This window comes from Anser anser, assembly GCF_964211835.1.
Source record: "Anser anser genome assembly, chromosome: 1".
Taxonomy (NCBI): domain Eukaryota; kingdom Metazoa; phylum Chordata; class Aves; order Anseriformes; family Anatidae; genus Anser; species Anser anser.
Window position 1 is genome coordinate 98,069,593 of NC_139720.1, and position 10,244 is coordinate 98,079,836.

The window sequence follows — 10,244 nt, forward strand, 5'->3', positions numbered from 1 at the left end:
GGACTCGCTTATCTGGAGAGGCTAAGTTTAGATCCATAAAACATGATTTATTTTTAAAAGTAGCGTTATTAAAGATGAGCTACAGCTTCGTTCGCACTCCCGCTGGAGTCTCCTTTAGGAAAGGGTTGGTATTTTGGAGTTGGTACAGAAACCATCCTGATTATTCTGAGCTTGAGAAAGACATCAGGTGTGATACTGGCCTTTGAAGGTCTTGGATGTTGCCCCTACAAAACAGAGTCATCCCAATGTCCCAGCAGAGTTATAGCCAGGAAAAAGCTCCCAGCTGAATTGGTTTTGACTACAGATAGCACAGGACCAACAGCTGAGCAGTGAGCGCAGGTGATGCTGAAAGGCAGGTTAGATACAGAGCCACATGCCACCGCAATGGTAATTAAAGGCAGTGTCCCACTCCGTGTGCCCAGATATGGCCTTAATCACCAGGTGAGCCTGTTGAATGCCGGCCTGTAATTGACATCCAGCACATTAAGTTATTTTCTGTGCTCTGCAAAGTGCTTCTGTTGGATCAGCAGCACGATTGATCCACACAAATGAATTTGTAAAAGCCTGTCTGCACTCAAATTTATACGAGTTTAACTACAGTCACTTTAACAATCACTTTAGGTCTGGCCCAATCTGCACATGTGAACTGTACCTGTTTAATAAAATCACTTTCTAAAACAGTCTGCTAAATTTGATTTGTCTCCTTGCACATCTGCTCTTGCTTTGGATTAAAGATATTCTGCTGTCAGTTTAGCACGCACGGGCAACATCCAGGTGGGGTCCCCCAACTCCAACAAGAGCCTCCATCAAACCTGTTCCAGCAGTTCTATTAACGCTGTCCCTACGCCAATCTACTTAGAAGCAGCGCAAATCCCATGCAACGGGGCCAGACCGAAAGGTTTGGCAGACAGAGCAGAAGAGACGAGAGCCTCGCTGGCACAAGCAGCGGGACGCTCATCCCATCGGTGAGGGAAGGTTGCTTGTTTATCAGCCACGACAGCCACTGACAATGACTACGATCTCCTATCGCAGGAGCCACTGGGTGATACGGGGTCCCCACATGGCCGCAGGAGCCATGGGGTCTGTGTCACTGCCGTGGTGCCTGGTCCCAGTGGGTTAGCTGCCAAGGCCTACCTCACTCTCCTGAGGCGACAGCCACCTGAACTCCGGTCCTCCTTAAGCCGCCTTCCCCTCAAACACTGTCCTCCTGCTCTCGTCCCCATGAGGGGCAAGTGCTGAGTCACTTGACAGCTTCATTGCTCCTGAGCTGGCGACCCTGCTTCTTCTTGGCCTGCCTTCCCGGCCACGCTGTCACCTCAGGCAGGGCTGCGCAGCGGAGCACGTCCGAACGAGCGCGTTGCCTCTTACTCATACGCAGAGAGAGACGCAACGCTACGATCAGTCACGGTGACAAGCCTTGGCATCCCACACGGCAGCAGCAAGGGGACTCAGCAGACCAGGAGATTCATCAAAGCGCTGCAATCCAGAACCTGCTGGCTATTAATTGCCTCAAAGGAGCCAGAGATTGGCCGACCGGCCTACAGGCAGTGGAGGAACAAGCCCTCGCTGCTGAGCTGCTCCTGCATCCCGCACCTCTCCCTTCAGGTCAGGCTTGTGACAAAGTCCATCTCACGCACAGCTCACTCCCATCGCCTGCCCATCAGTTCCCTGAGCCTGGATACCATGACTACGCAAGCTGCATTTCAGAGCAGACCTTCGAAACACAAGAATGAGGTGAACACGGCTCCTGCAGCCCTGCGTGCTGACAGCAAGGCCAGGGGAGGGGGGAAAGCTCACGGAGCATCCTATGTGACAGGGTTAAGTTGCAATTGCCTGTTACCTGTACCTAATGTAATGAGTCTGCATGCTGCAGACAACAAACACAATTACCACACAATTTACAAGCAGGTCCCTTTGGGAGGCAGGGCCACGGCACGGTCCCTCCGCCTCAGAATTACTGGAGCCGAGCTCACCTTGGAGGGCTTACCCTGACTGACTTGGCTGCTGCCATTTTCTGCAGAGTCTTTACAGGGTTCAAATTAGAGGAATGGGGGCATTACATTTAAATAGGTATGGTGGGCTTTTTACTCTTTGCTTTTTTTTTTTTTTTTTTTCCCTTTTGGGTTTACTGTCTTTTTGTAGTCCAACGCAAAGGATGGAGAATGTGGGGAAAAGGTTGCAAGGAGGCCAAGTCCAAGCCTCCAAAGCTCTGCTTTTCCTTCTAGTGGGAGTACGCTGGAATGTCTGCCCCAGCCTGGCTGGCCCTGGAGGGATGAGATAAAAGGAAGCAATGACTGCCCCAGAGCAGGCTGCTCAGACAACACAAACAGCACCTTCCCCACCCAGTTTGACTAGACAACTCTCAGTGGGGCAAGCGTGGGGTTTTGGATCAGCCTTCCCAACAGAAACCTCTGAATAAACATCGCTGCCTACCCCCGCTTCCACATGTTCATGGTCCTGGCGCCCTCTAAAGGGAAAGCTCTTTGGGGGATTCTCACCCCAAAAGAAGGCACTCTTTCTGCAATCTGCTTCTGCATATCTCCTCTTTTCCATTCAAATCCCCTGTGAAACATGCTATTTAAATCCCTATTTTACTGTAGTTGGCTTGTCATGTTCCTCTGCTCATTAGGCTGGCAGCACAAGCTCAGCAGCGTTTGCACTTCAGCATCAGAATTTCTGCTGTGAAGTACAACTGTCATCCACTTGCCTGGACATGATGTTCCTAAAAATAGCCTGATCCATGTTTTCTTACTCTCTAACAAAACCAGCAGTCTCTCTTCGCGAAGCTTGATCACCAAATTCCTTTCTCAGATCTTCACAACTGCTCCTTCGGTCTCCTTCTTGCTACATAAAATATTACTGCTAAAACTGTTCCTTGCCAAGCCACCAGACCAGACCAGACCTTCCACTCATCTCCTCCTTCCTCAGGTCCCTGAAGGTCAGTGGATGGGCACTCACCCTGCATGCATACTCAGTCTCCTGTGATTAACAGCTTAGACACAGCCCGTCACTGACTGTGAATGGTCACAGCTGGCTGGGGAACCAGATGAGGACACGTAAACCGTGAGTAACAAAACCCCAGCAGTATTCCCTACTCATGATAAGAGCATGCCAGCATGGGAAAATCCCACTCTGGACAGAGGCAGATACCTTATCCTGTCCGGGGCAGGCTCATCCCACAGCCTGGGGGGACACGAAGCAATGTATACCTCCTCATGTACAGGGATCTTAGCATAAAACAGGTTTTGTGCCTATACCTACAGTACAGAGAAGCCACGCCAAGTAAAGCCAAACTTCAGCAGCGTGGATTGACCTTCCTGCCTCCCTTCACTCACCCTTCTTCTAGACCTCATCATGTCCAACACCCACACTTCCTTGCACAGCTCAACCACACATAAAAAGACAGAGGCAGGAAAGCAGCAGCCCTTCCCTGAGCACGGAGGAGCAGTTTTTTGGGCTCAGGATGGTTCTGGTGGCTGTGCCCTACTGCTGGTGCCCTCCGTCCCTTGGCCTCTTCAAGCAAACTGAAAAGACTGCACATCCTCAGACTGCTATACGGGAGAATTGAGACTTCGTTATCTTGTGGAATTGGTGATGAAAAGCAGTATCTCTGCATATCCCAGGGCTCCTGAGCACAGTACATACCAAAGCCTTGCTAACTGTTTATTATGAAGATCTGAAAATCAGTTGTGCGTCTGCCTAACTCCTGTTCTCGATTGATGAGAAGAGAGCCCTGAGGGAAAAGAAAACATTTTCTGGGGAAGAAGCTTTTAACATCAGAAGGCAGGAAACCAAACAGCACTCCTCTTGCCTCTGCCTTACATGAGCAGCGCACCACCAGCCTTGTGAGAGGGCAGGGGAAGGATCAAGTCACCGAGGTGGCCCCAGGGTGTAGGGAACACTGGGCAGATGCTTGCCCGCCGCAAGCACTCAGCAGCACTACTGAGTGCAGAGCAGGAGCTCCTGCAGCCATTCCAGCCCACTGCAGAAATCCAAAACTCCCCCCACTCAAACCACAAGGCAAAGAATGATGGAAATGAGCTCCAAAATTCAAGTCACCCACTTGTAGTTTAATCTCCCTTGGGAGGGGTGAGGTCTCTCACAGATGTCAGTGGTGCCTCGTCACAGAGTCTGGGCTGGTAGGTGAGAATACCCGGCTCCTGAGCTTTGGCTTTTTGAGGGTCTGTGCCCTGCCAGGGGGAAGGATGATCCCGTCCCTCTAGTTGCATAACCCCTAGACAAGAGCAGATAGGATCTTTCCCAAATGCTTTGAGCACGGCTCTTTTTTAAAAATCATCTGGTATCCTGAACCATCATTTCAAGATCTGGGCAAAGCAGCTACCAAACAACGTCCTTCCGATTTGGTAATGACTTAAATACTCAACACAAGCATAAATGGCGACAGCTAACATAACTGAACAGACAATCTTGCTTGTGTGTAGTCATGCACACAAAACCTGCAACTTCTAGTGGCTTGAAAAACAGCTTCTGTTTACACATGTCCTGCTTTTTTTGCTCTCTCTAACAACACATCTTTTCTCAAAATCAAAAAGGTCATTTTGGGAACGTCTGTGCTGTACCCAGAAGGTACAATCGCTGCACGAGTTGGAATATCTAATGAGGAGACCAAGCCACCACTGTTAATCAGTCTCCTGCTGGCATCCACTGCAGATCCCACACTCTCTCAGCTCTACCACGGCACATCCACGTCTTGCAGAGTGGGTACAGAGCAACGCAGAAGAGCCAGCTAAGTGCTGCAACAGGCGAAGGTGTCTGAATGGGTTTTACGATGTATTGCACTACATTTTAACAGATTTTCCTGCTCAAATGGATTCAAGTTTTTCTAGCTCAGCTCCAGAACACCAATTCACAGACTCTGGCATTGCCTGTTCTGTCCAGCATTAACATAGAGTGTCCTCAAGTTGTAATTAAGATTACCCACAGAAAAGAGGCATGCTGCAGAGCCCTTCCAAGAGCAAGGTCCCTGCCTGAACGAAAGCATTCTTCAGTTTGACAGAATCAAACCAGGAGATTTTCTGCAACACGAGGCTGAACGATAGCAAACACATATCTACAACTGCTTCTTCCTTGCTGAGACACAAACTAGGAAAACAGGGCTGTGACACATCCCGCAGAAGGACCAGGTCAGAGGGGACCATGAGAGCTAGGAGGATTGCTTCCCAATCCTCACTTCACCTCACAGGTGAAAGAAGTCGATTCTTTTCTCTGCATATTTTCCTTTGGTTCCCGGTTGCATCTCTTCAGAAGGCAGATCTAATGAAAACACAGGAGGGTCTGTTCTTTGTGACCAAGAGGTTAATAAGAGTGGAACACAAGAGCAGCAGGAGCTGCAGGAAGAATAATTCCTTTTAAAGCTGGAGATAGGAAGCCTATAGGTGGTAAGTGTGACATTTCCGCACGGAGGAGTCCAGCTTAATTACCTACAATTCAAAGGTAGGAAGTTACACATTAAGGCAGGCAAAAAGAAAGTGGGGGGAGAGGGCAGACTCTGGCCTCTCATGAAGATTTAACATCATTAACTCTCTGGCTTCCAAGCACATTACTGTATTTTCACTGGCCAAATACCAACACAGCTAATTGCATTCGTGTTACCTGCAGTTCAATGAGAAATAGTCTCCTTCTCATTGCCTGCGCTGTAGCATAGTACAAAAACACACAGCAACACCAAGCAGAGCGGCTCTGCTTCATTTGTAGGTAAAACAATTCCTGTGTGCATTAAGCTTGGCTCAGCAAGACATGCAGGCAACATCAAGGGGCTGGAGCTGCTGTTATTCAGATGGCATTCGGTTCTGGCGCACTGACAGGGACAGCATCCACAGGTGTTAAGTGCCTGAAAGTTATTTGGCAGAGCCTACATGACGGAGTAGTGCCGGTAATCATAAAATCTGGCCAGCTGAATAACTGAGTCACCTATTCACCTACTCAGTATTTGTGTACGCTGCAGACAGACATATGGTTTACAGCAAACTAGGGAACAGGCACCGCCACACGCTCATTTCTTCTCCTTTCCCTGGATTCGCTGATGCATTCTCAGTTGAGACGGACACAGGCCAAACTTCCTTTCCAATATACCACTAAAAAGGCTATATTCTGACAGCTGTTGTTGTTGCCTTAATCTCTTCTCTGTTGCTTATGCCTAATAAAATGAGGAACCAGTGGCTGAGTTACCAGGCTCCCAAAGTCAGACGTACCGACAGGACCAAGACCTTGTTTCCCAGGTACGGTTTTTGGTGCTGTGAAATCAATAAGAGGGCCATACAAAATAAAATAAATAGGATTATTTAAAAATAACAACAACCCTGGAACGAAAAAGCATAATTTCCTGAAGCTGCCTGATAGCAGCTCCCCCCAGATGAAAGCAGAGTGCCTCAAGAAGAAGTCCGTGCCCTGGGTCTGCTCCTGAATCCACAACAGCAGCAAGGCACCGTTTTTTATTTCGTCTATTGCAGTCAGCAAGAGAAAAGGCAAAGGGAGAAAACCAACTTACACACAGGGACATTAAAGAAAGCAAAACATTACATGGAGTCATCTAGTGCTTTCTTTCCAGGGAACCTGAATTCCCTCTGCAAAGGGTCCCCTGACAAGCAGAGGAGAGCCACACAGCCCACTCCACCTATGCTCCTGTTGCTGGACACAAACCTGCTGAAGGTACACTGTGTGCCCATCACACAACATACAGCTCCTCAGCTGCATCAGGACAGTCACCACTTGCTAGCTGCATGTCAAAGCTGATCAAATCTCTTTCTTTTGCCCTGCAATGCTATTGTAAAGGCTGTTTCTGCATGTGCCTGCTCCAAGCACCTCCCTCTATCACTTTGCAGCTGCTGCACAAGCTGAGGGATCATTTTGGCACCACATGCCCATGTCACAGTATTTCCTGGCTGGTAAAAAGACCTGTGATCAACATGATCGGGTGATCTCATGGATAGAGTGGCACCAGTGCTGAAACACCAGCTCTGGATGCTAAGGACAGAGCTCCTAGCATAGAGATGACTTGCAAATGTGTTTGGGACCAGTCAGGAGAGACCCTTTCCCTTAGAGCTGAAAAAGAAAGTCACATCATAGCTTTAACAGGGAGTAGTAGGTCAAGAAGAGCTCTGGCTTTTCGGCCTTTAAAGAATCCCCACTCTCCTCTGCCAGGGAGGCTGTTGTCTCCCTTTCTGTTTGCCCCCAAGAAAGGAGATTTAGGGAAAATTCAAAGGCAGACTTTTCAGAAGCTGACAGCTCTGAAGCAACTGAGTATGAAGACCTCCAGTTTCTGAACACCCTTCCTCTACCTCATTCTCTATCCACTGGTCACAGGTGACTAAAAGAGGAGATGACAGATCTGGAAGGGCAGAAATCTTCAAGAGGGTTTCCACTGCACTTTTATTATGGAGAGGCTGGAGTCTCTTCATAGGTGAGGTTGTAATCAGTTTCCACTCTAAGCTCTGACTTTAACTCTTTATATGCATTCCTCTAACTTCAGCTCATAATTGCAGGGTTTGGTATTGAAGCTAAAAAGATTGATTTTCCCCCTTCCCTCCTCCTCATTGCAATTTGAAGAATTTGGACCCATAATTCAAAGAGTTAGGCCATGCCAGACTGAACCTTTGCCAGACTGAACGTTTCCTTAAGACTTTTCACTTAAGAAGAAAAAAACAAATCAACTCCCCTCCAAAAAAAAAAGATCAGGAGCGTTTTCTTCTTCTCCCTAAAGTACTCAAAATTCAAGTCTCTTTGAAAACATATGCACAGGCAGCAGGTGCAGAAGGTAAGGTGCAAGTCAGAAAGTCAAACGCCACCAATGCATTTAGTTGTAATAAACCAAAAACATACATGCAGTTGATGCTCTGGTAGCCAATATTAGCTGGAAAACCTCCCAAAAGCTGAAATCACACAATTGGGAATTTTTTCTGGTTTTGGAAAAAAACAAAATCTCCTCAAACCAGACCTTCTTCCACTGAAAACATGGAAAATTATCAAAACATTTTCCACTTGCTCTGAAAGTAGCAAATTGCTGCATATAGAAAACATGAGACTCATCCTATGCTGTACTAAAGCAGATTAGACTTTCCATTACTTTGGCTATGTTTTTTTTATTTCTAGAGGTTAAAGTTTTGGCCTCAATTATATGTGGAACCTAGTATTTTTGCTATTTGCATAAACCTCATGTCTGTACTGGATTCAATATAAAATACAATCCAGCTACTTAGTTTTTTCCTACAAAAGTACCCCCCTTCCTTCAAAGGAACAAGAATCCCTCCTCTGAAAATTATTACTCTTCCAGTTTTTCATATTAATAGCTGTTTTCAAATTTCTGTTTGTGGCCAATTAAGAAGCCTTTTAAAAAAAAATCATTACACAGAAATCAACTGCAGTTGCTGTAGCGGAGAGCATCGTGTGGCAGAGCTGGGCATCTCTCATCCATCCCTGACAGGAGTTCTGCGAAGCCTTGCAGACATTTGTTTTTCTGGCCTGAGAGTCGTTTCATTTCCATACCCAGGGAAGATTCCTATGAGAAATGGGGAACTACTCATGCTGCAAGCTTGTAAGGCAAGGAAGCACTGCGTCAATGGGCAGAAATCCAAACGTACCCAGAGCAGAAAGATGAAGGGGGCAAAAAGGGTCCTTAAGCTGCTCATGAATTACCCTGCACAAAGTACCAGCAGAAATATGGGCCTCACATAAAGAAATTAAAGCTTGTACAAGCCTCATTAATTTGAATTTAATGATTACTGTGACTTAGATCCGTAAATACTTATGCACATGTGTAACTTGAGTCACTAGCAGTTCTGATGCCAGTAAGAATTCAGGAACTTATATAACTTGGGTACGTACATGGGCACAGCAACAAGTGGCTGCTGCGCTTAAACCTCCCTTCCAGGCATCTAATAGTAAATAAAGAAATAAGGGAAAAAGAAAACAAATACATTATTGAATGAAGTCTGGCAAAGTAAGAACTGACTTACTAAACACCCCACTGTATGTTCCAAAATACCCTTAATTCAGCCTCCCTGGTGGGCAATGACTACCCATTTCAGAAACACGCACTTACAAGAACCACAAGCAGACATTTAAAAAATCATTGTCTACAAGAAAACAAATCCATGGCAGGCATGACGTTTTGACATCCTTCCCTCCTGTGGACAATTTAATCCGGCATATAAGTAACGTACCGGTCTGGTTTGATGAAATGGACACTCTGACCCTTTCTTTACACTTGAAGATTGATTGATTGTTTGTACCTGAACAATTATGCCTTAGCAAACAGTCCAAAAGAGAAACAAACCTTTGGCCACAACATTTAATTTCTACCAGCAACATTTCACAGCTGTTACTTCCCTGTTTACTCAAAGGAGCTCACATCTTGCTTTGTAAAACGCTTTATGTTCCCACCCTCATTTCCATACTCTGCTGTAGGTAAAAAACTATTTCCTTTGAGTTCCTTAATTGAAATCCATCTAATTCCACAGGCGCTTTCCAGGATTTGTTTACAGCAGAACTAGCCGCTTAAAAAACAATGTTTTTTTTTAAAGCAACACATCCCCTTACTCATATGGCAAATAACTCAGATTACTGTCAGGAAGAGTATTCGCAAACACATTCTGTCTTTTACCCTGTCCCTGGTAGCTTTTTGTACTCTCCTCAGCTTGGACAATGAAAATCAATGCAGCCGGTTTCCTTTTTCTCTCCAGTCAATTTTGGTGTAAGGTGATGGGGGAGCAGTTTTTGTTTTAAGACAGCCCTTTGCATTGTAGCATTGTAACTTCTTAAAAAGTGAACTACTTAATTGGAATCATTCGCTCTTTGCTGGGGGGGGGGGGGGGGGGGGGCAGGGGACAACAAAACAAAACATTTTTTTCCCTTCTGCTTCTTAAACAAAACAAACATTTGTCAGCCAAATACGAATTGACAGCATTCCTTTATAAAGGAAAATAAAGCTCGCCCCAGCTGGGCACTCACCAGACTGCTATATTTGTGCCTCACGTGCGGGGCCCATGTGCTATTCAGCTTCCCTTGATCTGAACAGCCTTGTACTATGTCTTCTCCAGTCCCTCTGGCACAAGCGTGCTTTCCCTCTGCTCCCACTCCGCATCCCCCTGTGCCCTGGTGGCACGCAGCTGATCCAAGCCCCCGGGAGCAGCTCAGACTCTGGGGCTGGCTCCAGCCCCAGCCTCTGATAACACTCATGCCCATCCTTCCCCCAGACCTGCGAGAGAAGGCAGGAAATCAACACTCAC

At 46.7% G+C, this 10,244-nt stretch overlaps 1 protein-coding gene across 2 annotated transcripts in view; it reads right to left on the reverse strand.

The window, feature by feature from the left end:
* LSAMP (limbic system associated membrane protein) overlaps positions 1 to 10,244 on the reverse strand; it is a 966,851-nt gene that overhangs the window by 757,669 nt on the left and 198,938 nt on the right. The gene's annotated exons all lie outside the window — the stretch shown is intronic.